The 17,937-nt window shown below is 41.1% G+C and overlaps 1 protein-coding gene across 3 annotated transcripts in view; it reads right to left on the reverse strand.

Annotated features, from left to right (window-relative positions):
- The window catches only part of LOC109908115 (protein kinase C and casein kinase substrate in neurons protein 1), a 63,276-nt gene extending 48,188 nt beyond the window's left edge, over nucleotides 1-15,088 (reverse strand). Inside the window, exons 1-2 of one of the 3 annotated variants that reach the window (XM_031794374.1) lie at nucleotides 14,940-15,088; nucleotides 5,240-5,310 (exon numbers count right to left, since the gene is read on the reverse strand). The gene's annotated coding sequence lies outside the window, so the exon portion shown is untranslated. Of the gene's footprint in view, nucleotides 1-2,234; nucleotides 2,355-5,239; nucleotides 5,311-14,939 lie in introns of those variants that run through there. The other 2 variants (XM_031794371.1, XM_031794373.1) reach the window with 2 other exon arrangements.
- Between the last annotated feature and the right edge of the window lie 2,849 nt (nucleotides 15,089-17,937).

Below are 17,937 nucleotides of genomic sequence, written 5' to 3' on the forward strand. Positions count from 1 at the left end.
TGGCCTACAGTAGATAACAGAGCTCTAGGGCTTGCTGCAGGGCCAGGCCTTCCACCTCTCCATCTCTCCCTGGATGGTGGAGGAACAAAACCACCACACCCAGCTCCCTCACATCTTTCCCTACTTCCCTCCCCATTACAATGAGCTCTCATGCTAGATATTTCATCCTAGCCGGCCCAGCCCAGGCCCAGCATTCCGTTAGAGTACAGCAGGAACAGCTGCTGATGTCATTGCTCCAGCAGGCAAGAGCCACTTACCCGGTCATATGGGACAAGCTTAGCCTGGTCAGTATTGAACTCTGTGGTCTTGTTAAGATTCAAGGGACAGACAGATTTGGCCCTCTGTCCCTGTCAAAAGACTCTCTGCCTTTCTTTTTCTATATCTCTCTTTCTCATTATGTCTTTCTTTTCTTTCTCCTGAGAAAATGAAGATGGGTAAAGCAGACTCAACCTATGTTCTCAGGGGGACTTGATTCATTTCCCACCTTCACACCACATACTAAATCACTCCTGTCAAATCAACAAGAGTCAATACACAGTGTCAACAAAGAGCGGTTCCAGCCCTGAGCATGGTGCTGAGAACAAACACAGCTACAGGATGAGTATAATAGCCACAGTAAATGTCCAAATGCTACAAGACAGGCCAGAGCCAAGTAGACTAGCCATGCAGAAAAGCCAAAACCTTGCCATAATGTTAGAATAGCAATATCAGAATAAGCAGCTTTGAGTTTTTTTATGTGATTTTATTAGGATCCCCATTAGCCAAAGCTAGTCTAGCTAGTCTTACTTGGATCTGACGCGTAACAAAAAAGACATTACAAACAAAAGCCTTTACAATTTACATACATTTACATAACTTAGCAGAAGCTCTTATCCAGGAGCAATTAGAGTTAAGTGCCTTGCTCAATGGCACTGGCAAAAAAAATTACCTAGTCGGCTTGATTCGATTCAAACCAACGACCTTTCGGTTACTGGCCCAACACTCTTAACCGCTAGGCTACCTGCCGCCCTAGCATCTGGGCCAACGCGGGAACAATGAGCTACTTCTCTGGAGCAAAATAGACATACTACCATTCCCTGTTATACATTGAACGCCGTACACCTTAGTGTGATGTTATATGTGGAAAATTATTTTGTTAATTCATGAGCGACAACCTACCATTTTCTATTAGAATGTTATTTTAAAGTACCATTGCATACTCCATAATCCCTGAGGGGGCATTGACTGACTGGTCCGGTGTGAAAAAGCCATTAAATGAAAAGGAGGGGAAAAAAACAGAGAATGTACATAAAATAACTCACAGTCTATCTTGGAGCTGTAAGATGGAGGAATGTCAAAATTACAACATGAAGAGATCAAAGTCAAGGTATACTGAACATAGTTCCATTCATTGTAATTGAGAGATTAATAGAGCTTAATGCAATGTTTGAATAGCAGTTTTCTATCAAGAACCTCAGAATATACAGGTATGAATTCCCTGTGCACATACTGCATTACACATTTCTCTCTGTCTTGAAAGTCCTCACTGCGCACACTGCATTATGATTAGCAATCATTTTCATTACAAAGCTTCAAGGAGAGCAAAATGTTGATGCAAATTTATAGTACAATGGGGCAGCATGGTTTTCATTATTTTGATGGCGGCTCTGTTGCTGGCAGTGTGTGCAATTTAAGGACTGCATGTCCCCAATGTTACAGAAGCATTATTATTAGCAGCCACTGTGTAGCATCATACTCATATTCTACAGCCCTGTCCAGGTAACAGAGAGAAAGAAAGACAGAGAGAAAGAAAGAAAAAGAGATAGGTGCTGAATGGATAGTGTGTAGATCCCCAGGCTTGGAACTGCTGATATCGCACGGAAAGCAAGGGTGTTAGCTTTGTTCAAGGCACAAATTGCAGAGTGTACATACGTTGGACACACACATCCATCCACACACTTACACGCTAACCTACAACACTGACATGTATTGCCCCCATACATCAAACCACCACACACACCCTTAGCACATGTGACGCCTAGTCCTGATAAAACACACCCCTGTCCAGATAGTGCTGCTGCAATGCTTATGTAACCCACAAGCCTCCTGGTGACATTGAGTGTGGTAAACAGAGAAACCCATGGAGGGAGGGAAGAGAGTAGGGTGGAGAGCCGAGGAGGAGAAAGAGAGAGGAGGAGGAGGAAGACTGAGACATTTTAAAGGATTTTAAAGGAAGGGAAGAAAATTAGCTGCACCAAAGATGATCTTGCCTCTTCCTCTTTGGCTGCACTGTACAGGAAGCAGCAATGTCTGTCCGCTCCACCACTTCCTTCTAACTGGGAGAGAGATAGTGAATGTGGACAGGGCTCTCATGGCCCTTCACACCGGTCCAGGTTTTCACAGAGCCGGGGCTGAGATACAGAGACAGAAGGAGCAGGGAAAGGAGTGAAAGGAAGGAGGCGATAGTAAATCTGTGAGCGGAGCTCTTCAAACACCAGCCTTCTTCTTCCTTCTCTACGTTTAACTGCCTGTCGCTCCCCAGAATACTGATGGGGGCTCTTCAAAGGCACGGTAAATACTGCCAGAGTGTGTGTGTGTATATATATGTGTGTGTGATTCTTTTAACATGGCTGAATTAGGATTTTCATTCATTCTAAGTCAGACAGCTTCAATAGAGAATTTCTCAATTTTGTTCTCAGAGTTCCCACCTTCTCTCAAATGTTCCCCTGGCTTCAATAGGTCTTAATAACCTGAATACATGTCTGTAATAAGAGGATATAGAGAATAAAAAATGTTTGTGGAATACATACATGATGGATGGTTAACAGCACTGAGGTGCAAATTGATGTTGTGATAACCAAGTAGAGACATTACATACCTTGACACACTCTCACAATAATCCCATGTTAATCTAGAATGATCACAGACACGGTGTGTCAACGGAGTCCCTGTCCATCTTCCAAAAACATCTGAGACCCTACCTATTCAAAGAGTATCTTAAATAAGACATCTCAGTCTTAGCCCCCCCCCCTTCTTCTTTTCCTACTGGCACTGACTTTGCTGATTACTTCTTTATTGAGGAAAAATGTGCTTACTACGATTGTGATATGTGGTTGTCTCAACTAGCTATTAGATGAATGCACTAACTGTAACTTGCTCTGGATTAGTGTGTCTGCTAAACAACTAAATGTAAAAATAACTCAATGTAAATGGAGGGTAAAAATAAAACGACAGAAGCCCTATTTCAATTAATTTTTTTATTTAATTTATTAGACTTTTCTAATTAATTTGTTTTTTTTCAGAAGGACTAATGATGACTGACATTAATCTACATGCTATTTAACACCATGTCTACCTACTGACATTAAGCTACATGCTATATAACACCATGTCTACCTACTGACATTAATCTACATGCTATATAACACCATGTCTACCTACTGACATTAATCTACATGCTATATAACACCATGTTTAAACTACTGACAATCTACATGCTATTTAAAACCATGTCTACCTACTGACATTAATCTACATGCTATATAACACCACGTTTAAACTACTGACAATCTACATGCTATTTAAAACCATGTCTAAACTACTGACATTAATCTACATGCTATCTAAAACCATGTCTAAACTACTGACAATAATCTACATGCTAACTGCTGTCATTAATCTACATGCTAACTACTGACATTAATCTACATGCTAACTACTGACATTAATCTACATGCTAACTACTGACATTAATCTACATGCTATCTAACACCGCGTCTAAACTACTGACATTAATCTACAGCTTAGCCTTTGTAACACCTATACATAACACCTACATAACTACCTTACTACAATGATTATGGTGTGTCAGAGAGAGTTTAGAAGTGTCAGAGAGAGTTTAGCAGATGCATACATACAGAGCAAAGTGTACGTGGTCTACTACGGGTTTGGTCGTATCACAACCTCAAGTCAATCAAGGCAGTATATGAGCAGCACCAAACAGACATGACCAACCATGCCTGACAGTTGAGATACAAAGACAGGAGCTCTGTCTAAATGTGCAGACCATAAGCATCTTATGCTTCTATTAATACACAACTCTTAAGTCCACAGAGAGATCAGTCACTTTAAGGTCTAAGGTCTTGGTTGATGAAGGTTAATCTGACTATCGCGTACAGTCAGTGTATGCATTATGACTACAAAAGAACAATGGGTAACCTGACTAACTATTTTCATTCTTGCAGTTTGTGCATTTGATGGATCGCACACTATTGATTTACAGGACTTCATGCATGTACTGTACATGCACACACACCATTCCTGGAGTCCCTATTTTCCCACCAACACAGATCAGTATGCTTGAGTGGTTTGGAGTGTGCAGGTTAGGTCCCCTCTGTTTGTTCTAGGCTCCAGTTTGCTCCCATGCAGCTCCCTTCTATTCCCCAGCCCAGACAGCTGTGCTTCCCGGAGTAGAGTAGACCCACAGATCCGGGCCATGATGTATTGATGATGAGCAGAGAATCCACTCTAACGACCCTGCATATGCAAACAACATGTCTGTGCTAACCAAACACAGCCTCCTCTCATCACCTCCCGGGAGTGGGAAGGAAGGTGCTCTTTTACAGAACACAAAGAGGAAGTGATCAAACAAGAAACTCTGTAATTATTCCAGAATTATTGTTTGACAGTGTATGTTCTATTTTAGGGGATATGAAAGCGCTTGTGATTTTATCATTTACTTTGCCAGCAAAACTTCAAGGGGAAGTCAGCAGTAAAGGATTGAACTGCAATCCATAGACCAGGTGAGACCAAATTTGGAATGAAAGGTTAAATACTAGAGGACACCAAGAACAAGTCAGAGAAGGTCTAGGGTATGTGGACATAGGTAAGTATTTACTGTATGTCACAGGTTACATTGGATGGAATAGAATGGACAGGAAATAGAATGGCTGTTTATCTGAGTGCAGTGCCCTTTTACAGGAAACCCCAGTGACCCCGGGGCTGTAACGGAATGACCTCCTCATGAAATATTAGTGGGGTTGCTGATGTGCTTTTTATTAGCCCAATGGGAGTGCTTACTCAGTTAAAGATTCATGATCCAAACGGACATTAGAACAAAGCCTCAGAGACGAAACTACAGCCAACAACATGTGGTTCCTCTGAGAAGCCTGATGACCATTGCAGTGCTATCCCATGTAAACAGACAATCATACTAAATCCTACAGAGAATTAGACAAAGAGGACAAGGTTGAAGACTCACCTTCACCGCCGGATGAGAAATCAGGTTTCCATAAACCCTGGAGAGAGCTGCTGTCCTTTACAGGAGGTCACCTACACAGAGAGACAGACAGAGAGACAGGTTCAGGGATACGTGTCGCGGACGCCCTCTATTTTCTGCAGTCTTATTTGAATAAAACTGATCTGACCATGATTCAGCATGTGGAAGATAAGATGGCAGTGTGTCTCCTTGGCCAAACATATGACCACCAGACACAGCACAGAAGATGGGACGGACAGTCTATGGATCTGAGCCAACGACCAGCTCTTATAATTCACCAACACAAGAATTGTTACTAACCATGATATTTTCTTCACTCTCCTACACTCACACTCTTTCCATGCATTTTAGCAAAACTGTAGAAATGGATTTAGCTGTTTTTGTTAAAGTCATATTCAGCTCCCTGGAGTAAATTCTAATTGTTCCTGAAACAGAGAGGCAAAGTTTTCAAAGTCCCATTTTGAAGCCGATAACAGTCATTTTGGTAGCTACAACAGTAAACCCATACCCTCCAATTGCTCCTCCTTGACTGTGGAGCCATGAGTTACAAATCCTTTAAAAGGGTAACACAGCCCATTATATCTCCCTTTTTTTTTGTGCCCTCCATGTTCCTCTCTAATATGTGACTGCATGTCTAGTCTGCTTACTTACATTTTGGAGGACACAGTCTCTGTGTTTGACTCTGTGGCAGGCCAGGAACCTTCTGGGACAAGGAATTATGAGACTATAAAAATATGCAGTGCCTCTGATATCATACCACTCCATATGCATCCCACACAGACCTAGTGAGAGGGAACCGACTGTAGCCAGGATTCTCAGCAGCACAGTTGATCAAACATTTAAAGAGACACTGCCTCTGATATACAATGTCAGTGTGAGCATCACTATGAAAACCCCACATCCACACACATATAGGCTGCTCATGCCTCTCACTCTGAACTGAGGACACACAAAGGATACATTACATTATGGGAACATATCTGGAACATTTGAAGAGAAGCTAATGCACACATATGCAAACAGATACACCTCAAATGCTGACCAGTTCAAATGGCGAGGCCTACGTTAATGAGGAATACAACCCCTAGTGTTCAGAATGACACACCTGAAACCCAACCCTTCAGTGGGTAACCAACCCTGGGTGGTTACAGTATTACCACCATAAACAAATGTGTTTATATACATCCTTGATTACCACCCATCCAAAAGGAAATAAAATAAACAAACCAAAGCTAGGAGAAAACGCTGATCATTGAACGTGACAGACAGGCCATATAGGTGAGACAAACAGGCCATGTAGGTCACCATTATGGGAAGCCACTTGTATGACACACTGAGTCAGTCCATCCCTTGAGGCTGGGGCTGAAGCTGGGTCATCCGGTCCATCCCTGCAGGCTGGGGCTGAAGCTGGGTCATCCAGTCCATCCCTGCAGGCTGGGGCTGAAGCTGAGTCATCCAGTCCATCCCTGCAGGCTGGGGCTGAAGCTGAGTCATCCAGTCCATCCCTGTAGGCGGGGGCTGAAACTGAGTCAGTCCAGTCCATCCCTGCAGGCTGGGGCTGAAGCTGGTTCAGTCCATCCCTACAGGCTGAGGCTGAGTCATCTAGTCCATCCCTGCAGGCGGGTGCTGAAGCTGAGTCAGTCCAGTCCATCCCTGCAGGCTGGGGCTGAAGCTGAGTCATTGTCATTTTTTTCACAATGGCCAATGATCATGTTAAGATAAAATGTCAGAGGTTGGAAGATAAAGCATTTTGTCTTAAGCACAGACAAGAGAATAATGATTATTAGCTGTACCTCAGCTACCTATTGGTAAAGGCTTCATCCCAGCCAATAAAGGGAGATATCACATTATTACTTCCTTCCTGTTCTCCCTGCAGCCTGGAGAGATAAGACAGCCGGGCTATCCTTCAGACTCACCGTTCTCACATTCCCTCCTTTCCCTCTTCCACTTTCACAGGTTGTCAGACACCACTGCCTGCTCTGAGAACAGGACTCCATACAGTCACAGCAACAACAAATGACTATCACCTCCCACTAACAGATTGGCTCTCACGGTGGGACCCCTTGGACCCGCACCATCCAAGAGCTTCTCTGTTGGTAACACTATCACATAGGTCATGTCCACACACATTATATTACGTACAAAACATTAAGAACACCCGCTCTTTCCATGACATAGACAGCCCAGGTGAACCCAGGTGAAAGCTATCATCCCTTATTGATGTCACTTGGTAAATCCAGTTCAATCAATGTAGATGAATGGAAGGAGACAGGTTAAAGAAGGATTTTTAAGCTTTGAGACAATTGAGACAAGGATTGTGTATGTGTGCCATTCAGAGGGTGAATATGCAAGACAAAAGATTTAAGTTCCTTTGAATAGGGTATTGTAGTAGGTGCCAGGTACACCAGTTTGTCTCAAGAACGGCAATACTGCTGGGTTTTTCCATGCTCAAAAGTTTATTGTGTGTACCACCACCCAAAGGACATCCAGCCAACTTGACACAACTGTGGGATGCATTGGAGTGAACCTGGGCCATCATCCCTGTGGAACGCTTTCGACACCTTGGAGTCCGTTCTCCAACAAATTGAGGCTATGTGGGGGTGTTCCTAATGTTAGGTATACACAGTTTGTATGCGACAAATATGAGAGCTGTAACAAGATAGACACTCAATAACAGCATGCCTGTCCTGTGAAAGGTCACCACTAACGTGGCTTTTAAAATCAAATCAAATAAAAATGTAACCTTTATTTAACTAGGCAAGTCAGTTAAGAACAAATACTTATTTACAATGACGGCCTACGGGGGAACAGTGGGTTAACTGCCTTGTTCAGGGGCAGAATGACAGATTTTTACCTTGTCATCTTGGGGATTCAATCCAGCAACCTTTCAGTTACTGGCCCAATACTCAAACCACTAGGCTACCTGTCGCCCCGGGTTTGAAGCTGCAACATGTAACTTTTTGGATGACCGGACCAAATTCACATAGAAATGTGAGTTCTCATTGAAAGCAAGTCTAAGAAGCGGTAGATCTGTTCGATGTGCACTATGATTCCAGTTCTTAAGTTTAGTTTTTGTGTATTTTACTTTCAGTTTTGTACACCAGCTTCAAACAGATGAAAATATCAAGTATACATATACTCCCTCTCCGGCCTCTAGGTCATCAGGCTGCTGATTATCCCGCACACCTGTCACTATCGTCTCGCGCACCTGCACCTCATGACAATCACCTGGACTCCATCACCTCCTTGATTTTCTTCCCTGTATCTGTCACTCCCCTTGGTTCTTTCCTCAGGTGTTATTGACTCTGTTTTCATGTCGGTGCGTTGCTTGTGTCTCTCCCTGAACTTGCTTCCCGACTCTCAGCGCACTCGTTACAGGTACAATGATTCTCTACACTAGCTTGTTTTTTTGTGTTTTTTTTACATAAACTGAAATTAGGCAAACTATTAGAATTTTAGCAACCAGGAAATGGTAGAGTGATTTCTGCATATTGCACCTTTAATAATAAGGCCTCTCGCTCCAGAGGAGCAGGAGCTCTCTCTCTCCCTCTTGTATTTCAACTAATGAGATCTGAAGTGAACATCAACTGATCAAACCAAAAGTTGTTACCTTGGCAACAGATTTCCTAATCTGAGTAAAAGACAAACAAGTGTATTTGATAAGTAAATCTACATTGGAAGATTTTGCATTTGAAAATAAAATAGTTAATAACATCATAATAGTTAATAGTGCAATTTCTTGTTCCACTTTTGGAACTTTAATTTTGGATTACTAGAGAGACAAGGGTGCCTGTGAGTCATGGCAAATGTGAAGGCAAATATAATGTCAGTGTACCGGGCTTCCCACAGAAAGTGAATGTGTTGTGTTTTATGAATCACTGGATAATTTGACTGAGACATGAGCAAGGCTTCCTAACATTTGGTTGGGAAAGTCAATATGGCTGAATCAGGTTAGCAGTAGTTCTCAGAGGAGCCATTCGCCATCCAAGCTCCCAGCTTCCTAGATAGACCAACTCGAATGGAGGCTGCTGAGTGTAGGATGACTCATAATAATGGATGGAAGCCATGTGTTTGGTGTATTTGATACTATTCCAATTATCCCACTCCAGTCATTACCACGAGCCCGTTCTCCCAAATGAAGGTGCCACCAACCTCCTGTGACCTACTCCCCATTATCTTGCTAGGGATTTCCTCGGAGCAGAACCTATGAGAGAAAACGGTCTGAATCTGGTTGAATGGTCGCTGTCCATTCTAATGTCACTGAAACGCTGATAATACTGTTTTGTTTTATAAACAAAAATGTATCCACTCACTATAAGAGAATCTGCTAAATTACTCAAATGTCAATGTAAAAAAATTATATTAATAATACTGTTTGTTGAAGCACCACCGGCCCTTTGCTCTTAATAGTGATATAGTCACCGCAACAACCTCTTCATGAAAACAAGGTTCAATCTTTGAGGATCATCCAATGTTTTATATTAATGGAGACTGGTCATCTGTTATTCTGTTAGCAAACAAACCCAACATTGTGTTTATATTTGTCCTGTTTCACACTTGTAAAACCATGTAACCTATACAAGTGTGTAGTGTGAAAAGTGCATATCCCATGTCGGCTTAGGGATTTGAACTAGCAACCTTGGAGTTACTAGCCCAAAGATCTTACCACTAGGCTACCTGCTGGGTGTTAGATAACACAGTTGCCAAAATGTTGCACTGACCATACAAAGTTGTTGTCGTTTACAGCCAATTTGCAAATCTGATATCAAATTTCAAATGACACATCTCAGAAATAGAATGTGATGTAATCTTCCATGTTTCCACAAAGCTATATTTGTTCATCCTCAGTTATGTTTCAACACATAAAAAACAGATAAACACTGAAGAGGAGGAGGGGGATTAAAAACTACATAGAGTGCCCTATTCTATTATGGTTAGCTTCCTCTGTTGTGATTAAGCTTGCTATCTATTCCCACTGCTTTCCTTCTGACAGACCGGTCACTAGCTGCAGAATTAAAGAGCATTCCATTACTCTCTGGATCAGTGGCATTCAAAGTCAGGGTCAGGGGGGACCTGCAGTGGGGTCGCCAAAATGTACACAAAATCATGTCATTTTTTTAGGAACAAAATTTGTGTATTGGACAATATACAAAAGTTTTTGAGAAAGATGTAAATGTAGTTATTGGTTTAGTTTCATTTTGATAAGAGATACAAATGCAATGAATTGAAGGTTATTTGTTGATGTAAAAAAGTTTTAAAAAATGTATTTACCGATTGTGTCATTAGATTTGTGGTGGGGTCGCAAGTATTTTTTTAGGGGAAAAATTGTGTCCCCAAAAGTTATGGTAAAAAGAATTGGGTCCTTGCTGAAAAAGCTTGAATACCACTGCTCTGGATGATAACTACAGTGATAGAGCCGTTTGGATGCATGAGCACAAATCAGAATCGAATGCTAAAAAACAAACTTTCAGGCTCTAAGCAGCAGCAGTTTCCACAACCACACTGAGAAGCAAGAAAAGTGAAGCATGTTATTATACCTACCTACACAGTGCTTGACTTGGACTGAAATAAGTGCCGATACTCATTTTCGGTACCGGTACTGTTTATATTTAGGTGCAGGAGCTCCACAATACTTTTGAGATAATTTTCTACAAGAGGAACAGGAGCTCAAGCAGTAGAACATTTGAGGTGCCAGTACTCAGCTCCGGTGAACTCTTGTCTAAGTCAAGCACTGGACATACAAAACAACCCACAAATGTGATTGTGGATAAAACTCACATACATACAGTACCAGTCAAAAGTTTGGACACGCCTACTCATTTAAGGGTTTTTCTTTATTTAAAAAAAAAACTATTTTCTACATTGTAGAATAATAGTGAAGACAGCAAAACTATTAAATAACATATATGGAATCATGTAGTAACCAAAAAAGTGTTAAACAAATCAAAATAGACTTCATATTTTAGATTCTTCAAAGTAGCCACCCTTTGCCTTGATGACAGCTTTGCACACTCTTGGCATTCTCTCAACCAGCTTCATGAGGAATGCTTTTCCAACAGTCTTGAAGGAGTTCCCACATATGCTAAGCCCTTGTTGGCTGCTTTTCCTTCACTCTGGAGGCCAGGTCATCTGATGCAGCACTCCATCACTCTCCTTCTTGGTCAAATAGCCCTTACACAGCCTGGAGGTGTGTTTTGGCTCATTGTCCAGTTGAAAAACAAATGATAGTCCCACTAAGCGCAAATCAGATGGTATGGTGTATCGCTGCAGAATGCTGTGGTAGCCATGCTGGTTAAGTGTGCCTTGAATTTTAAATAAATCACAGACAGTGTCACCAGCAAAGCACCCCCACACCATCACACCTCCTCCATGCTTCACGGTGGGAACCACACATGCAGAGATCATCCATTCACATACTCTGCGTCTCACAAAGACAAGGGCGGTTGGAACCAAAATTTGGACTCATCAGACCAGATAACAGATTTCCACCGGTCTATTGTCCATTGCTCGTGTTTCTTGGCCCAAGCAAGTCTCTTCTTCTTATTGGTGTCCTTTACTAGTGGTTTCTTTGCAGCAATTGGAACATGAAGGCCATGAAGGCCACACAGTCTCCTCTGAACATTTGATGTTGAGATGTGTCTGTTACTTGAACTCTGTGAAGCATTTCTTTGGGCTGCAATCTAAGGTGCAGTTAACTCTAATGAACTTATCCTCTGCAGCAGAGGTAACTCTGGATCTTCCTCTCCGGTGGTGGTCCTCATGAGAGCCAGTTTCATCATATCGCTTAATTGTTTTTGCGACTGCACTTGAAGAAACTTTCAAAGTTCTTGAATTGTTCCGCATTGACTGACTTTAATGTCTTAAAGTAATGATGGACTGTCGTTTCTCTTTGCTTATTTGAGCTGTTCTTGCCATAATAAAGACTTTTAACCAAATAGGGCTACCTTCTGTATACCACCCCTACCTTGTCACAACACAACTGATTGGCTCAAACGCATTAAGGAAATAAATTCCACAAATACAATTTTAACAAGGCACACCTGTTAATTGAAATGCATTCCAGGTGACTACGTCATGAACCTGGTTGAGAGAATTCCAAGAGTGTGCAAAGCTGTCATCAAGGCAATGGGTGGCTTCTTTGAAGAATCTCAAATATTAAATAATGTAGGCTATTGAAGATAATAGTGTAAGCTAGGGACAACAGACAAAGGTTAGAAGGGCCTACCGGGATGCAATAACCATGTGAATTGTGCAGATATTATAATTCTAACTAATTGCCCACCACACACTTCTCTGATCTCAGTTACTGTATGTCATTACAAGAAGAAGAAAAAAATTGCGACAGGTTCTCAGAAACTAAGAGCACAATACAAGTCCAGAAATCAATGGCAGTTGTGTTTGCCTCTGACAAGCTTTGTGTTGAGGGCCGGTGCCCCACTTTTATTAACGCCTTCTTCCATCACAACAGAGATGCATAGACATATTTTCCAGATGACTCATATTGCATGATGGGCACTGGGCACACATGGCACTTGTAGCAGTTTGCTTTTGAATCATGTCACTGTGGAGGCTTCCCTGTCTGCTTCCATTTTAGGAAGTTATAGGAACTGAGCATGTCACCCACAGACATGTAATTTTGGTTAACCAAGAACTAAAGTATCACGTAATTGGTCATATGTAGTCTGCCCACAAGAGATTAACAGACATGACACAGAGAATCTCAACTAATCCAAGATCAGTGACAAACTGACATTGTCTGTGAGAACAAACAAATGGGTGAAGGCAGGACACAGTTTATGTCAAGAGACTTGGATGCAGTGCATGACCTCTTTGAATGTTGGTGCCAACTTTAGACTAGCTTTCCCTCCAAGAGATTGTGTGGGCACTTGGAACACTGCAAGTGTGTTTTTGCAATGCACAATGAATAAAGAAAATATTCCAGATTAATCCAAGCATGGACTCAGTTTCAATCAACAAGAGAGATTCATTTTAGTCAACTGATATTGAATGGTTCCTGTTGAAAGACTCCACTCCAAGGTATAGGAGAGTGCATGGAGTCAGCTAATTAAAAGAAAACCCGCTACAACTGCTTATGGCGCACTACAATTGGATTATTCCCCTCACTGCATTATGTCCATCCTCTCCCTTCTCTGCAGCCACATCTCGTTCACTCAGGGGCACTGGCACCTTTGCTGACAGGCTTACAGACAGTGCGGTCCACCAGAGCTCAATTTCAGCACCATGGACAGCTCCCAAGAGACAACGGACAGAACAGATGGCGGTAATAGGCTACCTTCCCTTCCTCAGCATCAATAAACTATGTTGAGGCAGTCAATCCCCTCATGGACAGTGTTGACACCCTGATGAGCGAGGCATAAACAACCCGTTTCTCTAAAGGGCCTAACATCCCCTTATTCAACCCCTTAACACACAGCCTACAACTGGGAACTGGCTCTCCTACAGCCATCACTAGTGGTGCAGAAGAATCACTAATGATATAAACATCTCCAAACTGCATAAATGTTTAGGCATGTGCATTCTACCAGACTCTCTTCTGTATTGACTGTGCTGAGATATATTTCCTTAAGACACACAATAGGAAATACAATTCCATGAATGGCAATAATGTTATTGATACGTGAGGCTAGCAGCAGTGCTTCCACCGAGAAAAACAATGACGATAGAGTAACGATGGCACTGTGTTATGACAGGCTATTACATAACAGCAGACCGGAATGCCCTCATTAGTATTCAATACCCTATTCATACCCTATTCTGCATTACGATTTTCTGGCATTACATATTAAAAATGTTGCACCTGATAGCCTACTAAACAATAAATATAGACTACTATTCTTCGTTGGTCGACTGCTTTATTAAATAGTTTTCAGAAGCATCGTTGCGACCTTGCTTATTCGTCCAGGCTACCTCAATTGTCTAGTTCATCTCACTGTTCGTGCTAGGAGGGGGCATAAACGGCAATCTCACAACCTTGGTCAGTCTGTTTTCTTAAGGACGTGTGGTGATAGCATCTGCGGCCGATAGCCTGTAGTCTTTTATCCTAAAGTCATTATATTCGATCATCTCTATTCATACACAGGTTAGGTTACATTGTTACAATTACCCCCAGAAAACGCTTAGCCATGCTTCAATTTCTCAAGGAAAACATGAGCCTATATAGCCCATATAAGGTCAAAACTCAAAACCAGGCAATATAACTTAATAGTGACAGTATGTGATCAGAGGAAAACATCTGCATGGTGGAAAACATCATCTCTCGTAGAATCTCAAGAAATAAAAAATGGAAATAAAAAAAACATTCACGTAACCTAAAGCAATAAGACAAATGCCAAACATGTTACAATTTAGCACAACCACATTTTGGAAATGACATGTGAAACATAAAACAGTCTACAACATACAAAATAACAACATACCTGGCATAAGATAGGCTATATCAAGGTCTTGACAACAATACATTAGAGTTTCATTTCATATTTATGAAGAATACGTCGTTTAGAGATCGAAAACACACTGGATTGCAATCTGACGTGGTCGAGAAAAATGTATGGGAAGGAACCATGCGAGAGATTCCTTCATCCCTGTGTTGCCCTAGCGTTATATAACCATGGACAGACACTATGTAACGCCAACAATGGACAAACATGCACGGCTGACTTACCAGGGTGTAGGCTGTATATTTGTTATCCAAATATATTCTAAATGTTTATCAGCTCTCTTTTTGGAATGACAGAAGGTGACCCTGTTTCTTCTGCAAGAGGCTCTGCATCTGCGAGATCACGATGCACGCAGCAAGGGGGAGCTGCAAAGCACTCGCGCACATTGGGGGATGGTCCAACAAAAAGCTATCGCGTGTATCTTTAAACGCTTCAATATTGTCCACAATCAGAGTTTTGTCATTAACATAATACGATGGATTGGAAACATTTTGGTCTGGTCATACAGTAATTTCGATATAGTCACATTGTAGGCTATGGTGTGATATGATTAGCGAATGCTGCGAGGCTGTAGCCCACTATGGGTCATGGGCCATTGCTATGGGCCCACTCCTATAATTAAAAGTGCAATCAAGATGTCCTGCTACATATTGGTAATTGCAAATGTTTTGAATAGCCCTTGAATATGACATAAATGTCTCAATGGGCGTAGTACTACAAGGCTATTTCTCCTAATTAGACATACACAAGGTAAATACTATTAATGTGTAATTACATGATTCTGACACTTAGTATATCTGGAAAGAAGACATCTGGGAGCTTGGGAGGAAATGATCAGAAGATAGATTGCAGTTACATAGTTCAGAATACATAAGATCAAGCACACATAAAATATATTTTTTCAGTTTTTTATTTTTAAAGTCATCTTTCATTGACAAGCTATAAGTGAATTATTGATGCCCAGAGCTGGAAACACATCAGATGGCTTCCACAACATGTGAACAATATCAGAAAAAAATGGGATTGATAGACCTAACAACTATAAATGGACAGATGTTTTAGTAAGTGGTATCAGGTGTGGTCATGAGTTGTTTCTAAGCTAGGTAGCAATAGTTTGCATTACATATAAATTCTAGGGCTTGCTTTGTCCCACCCAGGTCAACTGCATATCCCTGGAAAACTTATCTCATTGGCTACAAGACTGTCAAGGTGCCATAGTAGCCAATCCCCTGTGTAATAGATGCCTACAGCGCTTAAGCGGGCAACATAAAATATATAGTCACTCATTGTACATTCGATGTTGCTATTAAGTCATACATCATCAGATAACATTGGCAATAAGCTAGATTTGTTCCTACCAACCGAAGGATTCATTTGAAGTAGCTATAGCTCAAACACAGACCAAAACGAAGCTTACATTGTAAGATGTGCGCTGTTTGGTGAAAACAATGTGTAAAATAAAAAATTTAAATCTTGGGGCTGGTGATCAATAATGTTAGGTCACAGGCAGACAAATAAGATATAATCATGATCTGTGGAGTCCAGGCTTTCGGTGTGTATCAACGTATTCCGTGTTTAATTTGTTTATGCTTCACAACCTTAAACGGAATGTAGGTAGCAGCCATCTAGAAAGGAGGTAATCTGCTCTGCCTGCCCTTATTCATTCGTAAGACCATATATGGTAGTAAGTCATACAAAAGATATTAAGACACCAATCAATAGCCAAGATACTCAGCTTTCCGCATACACCCTGCTTTGCAGGGGCTACCGTTCTCATACCAGACTGAATTGAATAAAACAAATCTAATAGGGTCCCAAAATATGGGGACTTTACATTTAAGAGGTTAAAAGTGCAATCAAGATTTCCTGCTACATATTGGTAATTGCAAATGTTTTGAATACCCCTTGAAAATGACTTAAATGTCTCAATGTGCATAGCATACTACTACTAGGCTATATTTGTAAGTGTAACCAACAGGTTTATGGGTTTACATCATACATAACAGATAAACTACACTGTGTGTTGCTCTCTGACAGTTAAAGTGCCATCAGGAAGTATTCACACCCCTTGAGTTTTTCCACAGCCTGAATTTAACATTGATTAAATTGAGATTTTTTTTGTCACTGGCCTACAAACAATATCCCATAATGTCAAAGTGGAATTATGTTTTTAGAAATGTTTCCAAATGAATTAAAAAGGACAAGCTGAAATGTCTTGAGTCAATAACTATTCAACCCCTTTATTATGACAAGCCTAAATAAGTTCAAGAGTAAACATGTGCTTAACAAGTCACATAATAACTTGCATGGAATAACTCTGTGTGCAATAATAGTGTTTAACATGATTTTTGAATGACCTCATCTCTGTACCCCACACATACAGTTGAGCAGTGAAACAAATATTCAATCACAAAGACCTGGGAGGTTTTCAAATGCCTCATAAAGGGCACCTATTGGTAGATGGGTAAAAATAAAGCAGACATTGAATATCCCTTTGATCATAGTGAAGTTATTAAATACACTTTGGATGGTGTATCAATACATGCAGTCACTACAAAGATATAGGCATCCTTCCTAACTCAGTTGCAGGAGAGGAAGGATTTCACCATGAGGCCAATGGTGACTTTAAAACAGTTACAGAGTTTAATGGCTGTGTTAGGAGAAAACTGAAGATGGGGTCAACAACACTGTAGTTACTCCACAACACTAAGTTAATTGACCGAGTAAAAAGAAGGAAGCCTCTACAGAATACAAATATTCCAAAACATGAATCCTGTTTGCAACAAGGCACTAAGTCAAACTGCCAGAATGTTTGCAAAGAAATTAACTTTATGTCCTGAAAGCAAAGTGTTATCTTTGGGCCAAATCAAACACAACACATCACTAAGTACCACTCTTCATATTTTAAAGCAGGGTGTTGGCTGCATCATGTTATGGGTATGCTTGTCATCAGAAAGGACTAAGGAGTTTTTTATGATAAAAATAAACGGAATAGAGCTAAGCAGAGTCCTTGAGGAAAACCTGGTTTAGTCTGCTTTCCAACAGACACTGGGAGACAAACTTACCTTTCAGCAAGACAATAACCTAAAACACAAGGCTAAATATACACTGGAATTGCTTACCAAGACGACATTGAATGTTCGAGTGGCCAAGTTAGAGTTTTGACTAAATCGGCTTGAAAATATATGGCAAGACTTGAAAATGGCTGTTTAGCTATGATCA

This window comes from Oncorhynchus kisutch, linkage group LG17 (genome assembly GCF_002021735.2).
Source record: "Oncorhynchus kisutch isolate 150728-3 linkage group LG17, Okis_V2, whole genome shotgun sequence".
Lineage (NCBI taxonomy): Eukaryota > Metazoa > Chordata > Actinopteri > Salmoniformes > Salmonidae > Oncorhynchus > Oncorhynchus kisutch.